We start from the raw sequence: 13,467 nt of genomic DNA, 5'->3' as shown, positions 1-13,467 counted from the left end.
GCGCGGCGGGCGGCGGCGGGGTGGGAGGAGAAGGGCGAGGCGAGGACGAAGTGAGTAACGGGCGGGGGGTACCTGCCGTTAGGCAAGTGCCCTCTTTGCCGTCCGCCAGCCTTTGCCGTCCGCCTTTCTGCCTCTTTGCCGTCCACTAGCGGACGGCAAAGAGGTGGGCCGTTAGGATTTTTTCAAACGAGCGGGGGGTGGGGCCACCACACTCTTTGCCGTCCGCCAGCGGACGGCAAAGATTATTTGCCGTCCGCTGGCAGACGGCAAAGACCAGGCAGATGGCAAAGAGTGTGTTTTCTCTGTGGGCTGGCGCGTTTCTATTCGAACCGTTTTCTGTTTTCTCAGTTTAGTCCCTGGAACTTTTCTGTTTCATTATAGATGAGTCCCTAGACAGAAACCCTTATAACTTTTTAATAAAAAGTGATTTTTGAGTGATTCTTTTTCTGACAGTCTTATAATTTTGTCTAGTTTTTTATGGGGTTTATTTGAAAAAATTTGGAACAACTTTTATGCACGCGTTGGTTTTCACGTTAGTATGCATTTTTCGCTATACCGTAGGTTCCGGGAGAGGTGATGGAGCCGCGAACTTCTCCGAACCAGGCAAGCATGTTTGAACCTTTGATATGATAGGTGTTTTGCATGTTTGCGTGAAAGGTTGTTCATGGCATATGAGGATCAGTGAGTATCTCGTTGCATGCGAGGCAGCTACCCGTGTGTTCCAAAGTTACTGTGATCTCTGATGAGAGATGGCCTAGTCATGTGGTGACATGAAAGGCGGTAAGGTGGTACTGTTGTAGCATGCCAGCCTTATGTCATCCGATTTATTTCCGACGTTAACGTGGTCGGAGTCACGTTATCGTTCTTCCCCCTTCCGTGCTACCACATGTTTTCTGCCAGAATGCGGTTTAGTAAGTTGGTAACCTCTTTCCGTGTACACACCAAACAGAGGGGCTGGGATGAGGGTTCCATGGCCCTGGATTAAAGCCAGTCATCTGGTCAGGGGGCATGGGTGTTTCCGGTTGGGACCGAGAGGGGGGCACCCCTTAGAGCGCGCGTATAGAAATTTGATCCCATGCTACGCGAGGTTGTAGCCTCCCCGTCTCAAGGTTTTTCTTGAACGTTGCCGAGGGTGATTCCTGGCTTCGGAATGTTGAATGGGTGTGTACTAGTTAGATGTGTTTCTTCCAAAACACTGTAAACGGAACTAGTACCCGTGACTACTGAAATCCGTTGGCTGTGGTTAAAGTACAAACTCTGCAGAGTCAAATCCTTCCGAGTCATCGTATCCAAGGTCAAGTATCGAGATCAGTGTATCCATATCTATGTCAAGTCCTCGTGGTATTATCCCCGATAACCAAACTTGAGTGGTAAAACTTGGTTAAACATTTTTCCTAAGGATGGACTAATCCCTGTTATTTACCTCATACTTGATTATTCCTTTGTTATGATTTAAATTCTTAAGCTACTAAGGTACTAAGTTATGAAGCCCTTTATGTGATGTCGCTCAGACGTCCGACTGTGGCACTCTTGTTATTTACTCTTGATATAAGCCCTTTATGTGATGTCGCTCAGACGTCCGACTGTGGCACTCTTGTTATCTACTCTTGATATAAGCCCTTTATGTGATGTCGCTTAGACGTCCGACTGTGGCACTCTTGCTATTTACTCTTGATATAAGCCCTTTATGTGATGTCGCTCAGACATTCGACTGTGGCACTCTTGTTATTTACTCTTGATATAAGACCTTTATGTGATGTCGCTCAGACGTCTGACTGTGGCACTCTTGTTATTTACTCTTGATATAAGCCCTTTATGTGATGTCGCTCAGACGTCCGACTGTGGCATATTGGTTATTTACTTTTGATATAAGCCCTTTATGCGATGTCGCTCAGACGTCCGACTGTGGCATGCACTATCTTTTATTTTCTATTATAAGCCCTTTATGTGGTGTCGCCCTGACGCCCGACTGCGGCATTGTTATTCTTGCATTTTCCTCTCGAGGAGTCATTCAGACCCTCGTTTGGCACCCAGTATTTATTTTGGGATTTCGGGAGGACTACCGCCCGACTTCTCTTTTATTTCCCATGCAGTATTATCTCTATGTCTGAGTGCACTTGTTAACCTGTTCAAATGCATCATGTTTACATTTGTTATATCTTATGTCCGAACTGTCTTGCGAGTACTTTCATAGTACTCACCTGGCTTGTTGATTTGGCCAGATGTTGACGAAGGCGACCTCTTGGATGAAGAGTTTGATAGTGAGTCCGACGCCTAGAGGAATCCCAGTCAGTCCCATGCGATCCTGGATATTGGTCACTTGTATTATATACGCTTCCGCCACCCGCAATAAATCTCCTTGAGCTTCACCCCGACGCTCGAAGAGCTGTAGTTTTCAGGAGTCATATCACCCGCTTCGCGGTGATATTTCCACCACCGTTGTTATCGTGAGTTAGTAGTTATGCCACCATATCCGCCGTTATGTTTTATCGGCGTGCATGTAATAAATTGTTGAGCAGTCTCCGCTCAACCTTGTATTATATTAAGTACTCCTGGTATTTTGCTTCTGTGACCAAGATATTGTCTACCAGTGAGAAGGAATTCTTCTTTACTGGTCCGTAAAAGGGATTGGTCTCTCAATAAATATTTTATTGAAAAACCGGTCGTGACAACCTTGGTATCAAAGCCAGGCTGACTGTAGGAAGCCACTAGGTGCGATCGCTAATCGGTTATTAGCGTCTTTCTTGCTTTTTCAGCATTTTTGCAAATGTAGCTATTTTCTGTTGGTCATCATAAATTTATGACATGACTACTCATAATTTTTGCCTACTTTTGTAGATGGCGGGCAGCAACTGCGAGACTCGAGTGTTCACGAACGTGCCCGAGGGGTTTGTCAAACTCCTCGTCTCCATCACCAAGCTCGCGATCGGGCCAGCGACTCGTCCGGAGTTCACGCTTTACCAGCACAAGCTCAGCGATGACGTGTCTATGCACCAAGCCGTGGTGCAATTCAAGGGAGGACATTCTGCATCTCGCCACTTCCGTTTTGTGGGAAGGGCCATGCCTACGGAGAGGCATGCCATGCAGATGGCTGCCCGGGAGGCGATAGCTCGCCTTCGGGACATCCTTCCTATGATGAAGACTCGTCGCTACCGCTACCTCCCATGCCATGTGCCATATACTTGTCAATATGCATTCGCCTGCCATCGGGGAGAGCGAGATGAAGCCATCAAGATGGTCGTGGAGTATCTCAAGGCTCTGGAGGAGTCTTTCGACAATCTCGTGGACGATCTTGTGGCTGCCCGGATGGACTTAGTTCGGGGCGGTCCTGCCTGCAGGAAGGAGCTTCTCCACACGGCACCGCCTCTGACATTCGTCTCGTCTTCAGCCTCTTATGCACCGGCCATTTTGGCCACTGCTCGCCGTCTGCCCACCACTGAGGAGTTCGACAGAGTCATCGCTCCTACTCCAGTCAGAGTTGCACCGCCTGCCACACCCGCACTGCCGCCTGTCGCACCCGCGCCATCACCGCAGCGCAGTGTTTCGCGCCAGGAACCTGCTAGAGAGGAGGTGGAGGTTGAATCTCCTGCACCGCTGAGTCTTGCCCTCGGCAAGGGAAAGGACATCATCACCATCTCCGACTGAGAGCGCCGAGTAGCCGCGCGTTATGGCTGCTTGTATGTTGTGTTGTATCTGTACGCTAGTTTGTACTAGTTGTGAACGCTGCTTTCCAGAGGAGTGTGCTAGTCTAAATAACATGTCAGGATTTTGTACGCACATCCTGAGTGCTGTATCATGTGTTTGCTTTTCGCGTGTAAGATTGTGTTAAGCAGTTCGTCTCCGTGCGAAATCGTTTATGCCTTCTTGAAAAATCTTGAGGTCTTTTAAATTTTTGCCTTTGCAAGATTTTCCTTGTGCCACACAGTTCTTCTCATGAGTTTTGCAAAATAATACCCCAGACTGGAAAAATGTCTCGTCCGTGGACTCGTTCCATGCCCAATCAGCCAGAAGAAGTTTATGGGACACAGACTAGCAACAACTTCACTCAGGGACAGTCCAGTCAACAGGACAGCGAAGCAGCCCTGTCTTAAGTATGTCATCTCTTCGAACAAAGCCAGCAACAGCACCAAGAGATGATGAATCACGTCATCAATATGGGAAATCACGGTGAGCCGTACCAACCCCACTCCAAGTTATCTGAGTTACAGAAGACTCGCCCTCCAACTTTTGCTCACACTGATAGGCCGCTGGAAGCCGATGACTGGCTTCGTGACATCGAGAGGAAGCTGATTATTGCTCAGTGCTCAGATAATGAGAAGGTGCTTTATGCACCACACTACCTTACTGGAGCAGCTGCAGCATGGTGGGAACTTCCTACACATGCATCCCAGTGAACACACCATCACCTGGGAAGAGTTCAAGGAAGGCTTCCGTGGGGCACACATCCCCCGGAGCATCATAAAAATCAAGAAGAGAGAATTTGATGACCTCAAGCAAAGAGGCATGTCAGTGACCGAATACAACGGTCAGTTTACCCAGCTATCCCGTTATGCCTACGACGAGCACATGACGGAGAACAGGAGGATGGAAAAGTTCTTGGACGATCTGGCACCGGCACTAAGATGCCAACTGGTTATACACACTTTCCCGGATTTTAAAACTCTGGTTGACAAGGCCATCACCTTGGAGAATGAGCGCCGTAGTCTGGAAGATATCTGTAAGCGAAAGAGGGATAAGACGACCCTTGCTCGCAACAACCGAAGCAAGACGGATGTTCAGAGGACTGAAGCAAGGAAATCCACAACTACTACTGTAAGGCCAACCAGACAGTTTCATTCCAGGGACAAGGACTTCTCATATCATACAGGGGTCACATGCTATGCTTGTGGTGAAGAAGGGCACTATGCTAAACAGTGCCCAAAGCCGAGGAACTCGGCCCCCAAATTGAACAATGGTGGGAATAATCCAGCCCCCAAGCGCAACAATTTCAATCCCAACAACAACCACAGGAAGGGTCACCTAAACCATGTGACCAGGGAAGAAGCGCAGAATGCCCCAGACATCGTGCTCGGTACGTTCCCTGTCAACACAGTACCTGCCACGGTTTTGTTTGATTCTGGAGCTTCCCATTTGTTCGTTTCGAAGAGTTTTGTTTTGCAACATGGTTTTCCGATACTTCCCTTGGAAAAGTCTATGATCATCAAGTCCCCCGGAAATAAGCAAATCGCTCAGAGTTACTGCCAAGGAGTGATCATTGAGTTCGAAGGACTACAGTTTCAAGCTAATCTCATCGTGTTGGAAAATAAAGGACTGGATGTCATTTTAGGGATGGACTGGTTGACCACCAACAAAGGATTCATTGACTGTTTCAATCGGACCGTAATTCTCACTCACCATCACGGCAAGACAATAAAGGTTACAGCTCAAGAAAGGCCACGGTCACGGCAACCAAAGCTGAACAAAGTGGACATTTCAGAACTGAGAAAAGTTCCAGTGGTATGCGAGTTTCCTGACGTATTTCCTGAAGAACTACCAGGCATGCCACCAGACCGAGAGATAGAATTCAGCATCGAACTAGCACCTGGCACCGCTCCCATCTATAAGAAACCTTATAGAATGGCACCCTCAGAATTGGTGGAGTTGAAGAAGCAGATAAAGGAATTATTCGACAAAGGATTTATTCGAGCCAGCTCCTCACCATGGGGTTCGCCAGTATTATTCGCCAAGAAAAAGGATGGGACACTGAGACTGTGTATAGACTATCGAGCTCTCAATATGGTCACCATCAAAAACAAATATCCGATGCCACGGATAAATGATTTGTTTGACCAGCTCGCACAAGCCAAGGTGTTCTCAAAAATTGATTTGAGATCGGGATATCATCAATTGAAAGTACGGACAGAAGATATCCCTAAAACAGCATTCACCTCCAGATATGGATTATATGAGTTCACAGGGATGCCTTTTGGACTAACAAACGCCCCCGCATATTTCGTCCACCTCATGAATAAAGTGTTCATGAAATTCATGGACAAATTTGTTGTGGTGTTCATCGACGATATTCTGGTTTACTCAAGGACACCGGAAGAGCATGCTGAGCATCTCAGAATTGTTTTGGGAGAATTAAGGAAACATCAGTTGTACGCCAAATTTAGCAAGTGTGAATTTTGGCTAAGGCAAGTTGGTTTCCTAGGCCACGTATTAAACCAAGAAGGCGTGGCCGTAGACCCAGAGAAATTCAAAGCCATACTTGACTGGAAGCCACCCTCCAACGTGACAGATGTGCGGAGTTTCCTGGGAATGGCCGGATATTACAGAAGATTTATTGAAGGATTCTCCACTGTGGCAAAACCTATAACACAGTTGCTCAAGAATGACAAGAAGTTTGTATGGACGGAAGCATGCGAGAAAAGCTTCCAAGAGCTCAAGGAGAAACTAACAACCGCACCGGTCCTAACTGTGCCAGATATACACAAGAGTTTTGAAGTATATTGTGACGCGTCCCGAAAGGGCCTTGGGTGTGTACTAATGCAGGATGGCAAAGTTGTCGCGTATGCCTCCAGGCAGCTGTGAAAACATGAGGAAAACTACCCAACACATGACTTGGAGCTAGCAGCAGTCATACATGCACTCAAGGAGTGGAGGCACTTTCTGTTGGGAAATCGCTGTGAAATATATACGGACCATAAGAGCCTTAAATATATTTTCACGCAACCAGAGCTAAACTTGCGCCAACGACGCTGGTTGGAATTGGTCAAGGACAATGATGTCGGTATTCACTACCATCCAGGGAAAGCAAATGTAGTGGCTGATGCCCTTAGTCGAAACCCCAGCCCGAACAACGACGGTCCGCAAAACTTGAGGCCTGAGTTTCAGCAAGAGTTTGCTAGGCTCAACCTGGTGTTAGTCTCTGAGGGCACCGTATCAAATCTGGAGATACAACCCACCCTAGTGGAACAAATTAAGAAGGCTCAACAGGGACACCCCAGCATCGAAGGTATAAAAAAGAAAATGAACCTTGGTAAGGCTTCAGAGTTCGTCACAGACAGTGAAGGAATATTATGGTACGGAGACAGACTTTGCGTACCTAACATTGAGGAACTCAAGCAACAAATCCTAACCGAAAGCCACACCGCTCCATACTCGATCCACCCTGGAGGAACCAAAATGTACAAAGACATTCAGGAGAGATTTTGGTGGCACGGTATGAAAAGGGATATAGCCGCATTTATTGCTTGTTGCGATTCATGTCAGCGCATCAAGGCCGAGCATCAAAAGCCAGCAGGGCTACTCCAGCCAAACAGGATACCGGAGTGGAAATGGGATGAAATAGGAATGGACTTCATCATCAGACTACCTCGATCACAACGCGGAAATGATGCCATATGGGTCATCACAGACCGACTAACCAAGGTTGCTCATTTCATTCCCGTGAAGACTACCTACTCCACACAAAGGCTGGCCAAGCTTTATCTCTCTCGTATAGTTTGTTTGCATGGAGTCCCAAAGACTATAATATCCGACCGAGGCACCAAATTTGTCTCCAAATTTTGGGATCACCTGCAACAAGCCCTGGGCACGTAACTAGCTTTCAGTACAGCGTACCACCCTCAGACTGCTGGACAAACGGAACGTGTGAACCAAATCCTAGAGGACATGTTGAGAGCCTGTGTGCTCACCTATGGATCCAGTTGGGAGGAAAGTTTGCCATATGCCGAGTTTGCCTACAACAACAGTTACCAAGCCAGCTTACAAATGGCACCCTTTGAAGCATTGTACGAACGGAGGTGCCGTACCCCACTGAATTGGTCAGAAACAGGTGACAGTCGTATCTTCGGCCCAGACATGCTCAAGGAGGCTGAGGAGAAAGTTAAACAAATCAGGGACAGACTCAAGACAGCACAGAGCCGACAAAAGAGCTACTACGATCAAAAGCATCATGAGGTCAGCTTTGAACCCGGTGATTCCGTATACCTCCGAGTATCTCCTATGAGGGGTCTGCAACGGTTCAAAATTAAGGGGAAGCTAGCCCCGAGATTTATTGGACCGTTCTATATAATTGCACGAAGAGGCACGGTAGCCTACCAATTGGACCTACCCAAGGAGCTGTCAGACGTCCATGACGTGTTCCATGTCTCACAATTGAGAAAATGTGTAAGTAACCCGGAGAAGCATGTACCTCATGAAAGCATTGATATACATCCAGACCTCACCTACAGAGAGAGGCCAGTAAAGATTTTGGAAGAGTCTGAAAGGAGGACCCGTCAGAAAACAACAAAAAATTTCAGAGTTCAGTGGAGCAACCACACTAAGGATGAAGCTACATGGGAAAGGGAAGATTTTCTCGAGGCAGAGTATCCATATCTATTCGAGGATCAACTGAAATCTCGAGGACGAGATTTTTCCTAAGGGGGTAGGTGTTGTGACACCCAAAATTTTATTTGGCCTTTTCAAAAAAATTATTTGACTTGAGGGAGGTGTTTTAAAAATTTTCTTCAAAAGAACCCTCCCTTTCAAAATATTTTTTTATGGCAAGAGTTTTATTTGGATTCCCCCAAGACTTGATTTTGGTCTTGGAGGTTCTTTCTTTTTAATTGGACTCTAACCAAAATACTTTTCACTTGGGAAAAATATCCTTTGAAAATTCCCTATGGCTTTTGGAATGATCCTTTGCCACTTTCAACAAATCTCTCTTGCCATGACCTTAGTGCAAATCCACCCTCATAAACCTTCCCTCATCTTTGAATCATCATTTACTTCAAATCCAGCAAGTTGAACCTCTCCATATAATTTTTCCCATTTATTTCTTATCAAAAAAGATTTCTGCCTTATATCTTGATCCTTGGAGGTTTACAAAGGAACTACTCCTTCTGCTTTGATTTTTGCCCCCAAACCATTTTCCCTTCCTAGTCCTTTGAACCCTCAACCAAGATCCATGAAGATCCACTGGTCTCTAGTTCAAATTTTTCAAACTATACTTGCTGCAAGTTTGGACCAGATTTTCCAAATTTGATGAAATTCATTCAAATCCCTCTCCAAAAATTCTGAGAAAAATCAGGCAGCCTGTGGGTGCATTGAGAGGTCACCTCACCAAGTCCCAGCTCCAGGAAAAATTTTCTTCATACCATATCATTTCATCGAACACCTTCAGAGCACTGTCAATGTCATGTTCAGTCAAATTCAGTTAACAGTGTCTGAACCACTGTCGTTTCTTCAGTGTCCGTTGCCAATCTCACCAATGCCCCGGCGTCGCCGTGTTCCCTGTCCCCTCCCCCTTGTCCTCTGCACCGCACGAGCGCCTGGAAGCTTGCGGACGTCGGCGACGAGCAGCAGGAGGTGCGCCGCCCCGTGACCGACGCCAGCGGCGGCTTTGCGGCCGTCAGAAGAGAGGCGCAGCGCAGACGGCGCCGTCCGGCGCCGCCCAAGCCATCGGAGGTCGCCGCGTGGTCTTCCACTCCCCAGTGCGCGCTGCCACCCTCGTCGTGAACCGCTGGGCGCGGAGCGCGCTCTCTGCCGCCACCGTGCCAGTACGGCGACCCCGACGAAGACCGACGCCATTACGCCATGCCCGACCGAGTTTAGCAGTGGAACGGGACCAGTAACTCTCACTGGTGCTGCCTGGCCACCTAAACCCTCTGCCAAGCCACTGCCTCGCCGTAATCGCTCGCCGGAGATTCTCTGTTCACGGCCACCCCCTCGAGCCGCCTATAAATAGAGGCCCCGAGCTCCAGCTAGTACCCACACCACCTCTGCACTCCACCAAGACCCCGCCTAGCCACTGGAAGAGCCCCGAGGGAGTCTCCTTCCTCAACTCCGGCCGCCGCGACCTGCCACGGGATCCAGCTCGATTCGCTCCCGTGCGTGCACCTCTGCCTCCCATCTCTTGCCAGTAACTCTCTAGTGCATCCCTCCTTCTGACCCGCGCTTCAATTTGAAGTTTGCAGCACACCACCGGAGTTCCCCACCATCGCCCGAGCCGCCGTCCGCCGGAGAAAGTGTCGCCGTCGACGTGGTGCTCCCCGACGCCCAAGTCCACCACCCACCGACGCGGAAGGACACGCTGATACTCTTGGTACACTCCGATCTCCCTGACTCACCGTGGTTCGACGCCAGCGACCACCGCAGCCTTCGGGCGCCGGCGAGGTTTTTCAAACCTGACATGTGGACCCCCCACGTCAGCCTCTCTTCTTTCACCCCCGAAGCGTTTTCTGTTGGCGCCTTCGGGCAGAGTACGTTTTCTCTGTGGGCTGGCGCGTTTCTATTCGAACCGTTTTCTGTTTTCTCAGTTTAGTCCCTGGAACTTTTCTGTTTCATTACAGATGAGTCCCTAGACAGAAACCCTTATAACTTTTTAATAAAAAGTGATTTTTGAGTGATTCTTTTTCTGACAGTCTTATAATTTTGTCTAGTTTTTTATGGGATTTATTTGAAAAATTTTGGAACAACTTTTATGCACGCGTTGGTTTTCACGTTAGTATGCATTTTCCGCTATACCGTAGGTTCCGGGAGAGGTGACGGAGCCGCGAACTTCGCCGAGCTAGATCCCGACTTCTCCGAACCAGGCAAGCATGTTTGAACCTTTGATATGATAGGTATTTTGCATGTTTGCGTGAAAGGTTGTGCATGGCATATGAGTATCAGTGAGTATCTCGTTGCATGCGAGGCAGCTACCCGTGTGTTCCAAAGTTACTCTGATCTCTGATGAGATATGGCCTAGTCATGTGGTGACATGAAGGGCGATAAGGTGGTACTGTTGTAGCATGCCAGCCTTACGTCATCCGATTTATTTCCGACGTTAACGTGGTCGGAGTCACGTTATCGTTCTTCCCCCTTCCGTGCTACCACATGTTTTCTGCCAGAATGCGGTTTAGTAAGTTGGTAACCTCTTTCCGTGTACACACCAAATAGAGGGGCCGGGATGAGGGTTCCATGGCCCTGGATTAAAGCCAGCCATCCGGTCAGGGGGCATGGGTGTTTCCGGTTGGGACCGAGAGGGGGGCACCCCTTAGAGCGCGCGTATAGAAATTTGATCCCATGCTACGCGAGGTTGTAGCCTCCCCGTCTCAAGGTTTTTCTTGAACGTTGCCGAGGGTGATTCCTGGCTTCGGAATGTTGAATGGGTGTGTACTGGTTAGATGTGTTTCTTCCAAAACACCATAAACGGAACTAGTCCCCGTGACTACTGAAATCCGTTGGCTGTGGTTAAAGTACAAACTCGGCAGAGTCAAATCCTTCCGAGTCATCGTATCCAAGGTCAAGTATCGAGATCAGTGTATCCATATCTATGTCAAGTCCTCGTGGTATTATCCCCGGTAACCAAACTTGAGTGGTATAACTTGGTTAAACATTTTTCCTAAGGATGGACTAACCCCTGTTATTTACCTCATACTTGATTATTCCTTTGTTATGATTTAAATTCTTAAGCTACTAAGGTACTAAGTTATGAAGCCCTTTATGTGATGTCGCTCAGACGTCCGACTGTGGCACTCTTGTTATTTACTCTTGATATAAGCCCTTTATGTGATGTCGCTCAGACGTCCGACTGTGGCACTCTTGTTATTTACTCTTGATATAAGCCCTTTATGTGATGTCGCTCAGACGTCCGACTGTGGCACTCTTGTTATTTACTCTTGATATAAGCCCTTTATGTGTTGTCGCTCAGACGTCTGACTGTGGCACTCTTGTTATTTACTCTTGATATAAGCCCTTTATGTGATGTCGCTCAGACGTCCGACTGTGGCATATTGGTTATTTACTTTTGATATAAGCCCTTTATGCGATGTCGCTCAGACGTCCGACTGTGGCATGCACTATCTTTTATTTTCTATTATAAGCCCTTTATGTGGTGTCGCCCTGACGCCCGACTGCGGCATTGTTATTCTTGCATTTTCCTCTCGAGGAGTCATTCAGACCCTCGTTTGGCACCCAGTATTTATTTTGGGATTTCGGGAGGACTACCGCCCGACTTCTCTTTTATTTCCCATGCAGTGTTATCTCTATGTCTGAGTGCACTTGTTAACCTGTTCAAATGCATCATGTTTACATTTGTTATATCTTATGTCCGAACTGTCTTGCGAGTACTTTCATAGTACTCACCTGGCTTGTTGATTTGGCCAGATGTTGACGTAGGTGACCTCTTGGATGAAGAGTTTGATAGTGAGTCCGACGCCTAGAGGAATCCCAGTCAGTCCCATGCGATCCTGGATATTGGTCACTTGTATTATATACGCTTCCGCCACCCGCAATAAATCTCCTCGAGCTTCACCCCGATGCTCGAAGAGCTGTAGTTTTCTGGAGTCATATCACCCGCTTCGCGGTGATATTTCCACCACCGTTGTTATCGTGAGTTAGTAGTTATGCCACCATATCCGCCGTTATGTTTTATCGGCGTGCATGTAATAAATTGTTGAGCAGTCTCCGCTCAACCTTGTATTATATTCAGTACTCCTGGTATTTTGCTTCTGTGACCATGATATTGTCTACCAGTGAGAAGGAATTCTTCTTTACTGGTCCGTAAAAGGGATTGGTCTCTCAATAAATATTTTATTGAAAAACCGGTCGTGACAGCAGGGTGGCGCACACCACATACGCTGAGTACCTGGAGAAGCTTCATGATGGTGCCGACAGATGAGATGTGGGATTGAACTATGTATGGCTATGTAGTATCTTAATTATGAATGTGCTTGAGTATGCTTAATGACGGTTGAACTATGCTTGTGTACGCTGATTATCTATTCCTGAGTATGTTTAACTATATATATGTTTACTTATGTCTAAGTGTGGGATATGGATGCAATCAGTTTGGTTGATGGAATTTTATGCATATTAGGGTGAATGTTTAGTGTGGGTAAAAATTTCAGATTCAACCGACAAACGAAAAACGGAACCACCCTGAAACATGGTTTATTTTCTCAGATTGGTGCCGTGTGCAATGACTTTCATTTTCCCAGATACATTAAACACACACGGTTGGCTCTAGCAAACCGTTGCCTCTAAAACACTTTGTGGGACAAAAAACCCTCACCACCCCATTCAAAAAGGAAAAAAGAAAACCCTCACCATCCCCACGTCACAATACCCTCACCCCGCCGGCCACCCCCTCCGGTCCCCATTCACACCTGCACAAGCCCTCCGCGACTCTTCATGGCACCGCCTATCGCCGCGGCAACCACTTAGCTCGACGCCTATCACCGCCAGTTTGCCAGCAAACTCCACCACATTTCGCCACTTCCACTTGTCGTTGCCTATCGCCATCGACTTTCTCGACGCTGCTCGCCATCGACCCAGCTCCGCCCGATTGGGTAATCCGTGGTATTGTGGGTTTTTTCTCATGGAGAACAAGGTAACTAATTAACTGAGATATTCTCTCAACTCTTATATATATCCCAATTCATCTACCTCCTTTAATCACCCAGCCGAAATCACCGTGAATTTATTTTTCTTCGAGCTGATTTGAGGGTTTTCTTT

This window comes from Triticum aestivum, chromosome 6D (genome assembly GCF_018294505.1).
Source record: "Triticum aestivum cultivar Chinese Spring chromosome 6D, IWGSC CS RefSeq v2.1, whole genome shotgun sequence".
NCBI classification, from domain to species: Eukaryota; Viridiplantae; Streptophyta; class Magnoliopsida; order Poales; family Poaceae; genus Triticum; species Triticum aestivum.
Note: the sequence above shows the minus strand (reverse complement) of the source record.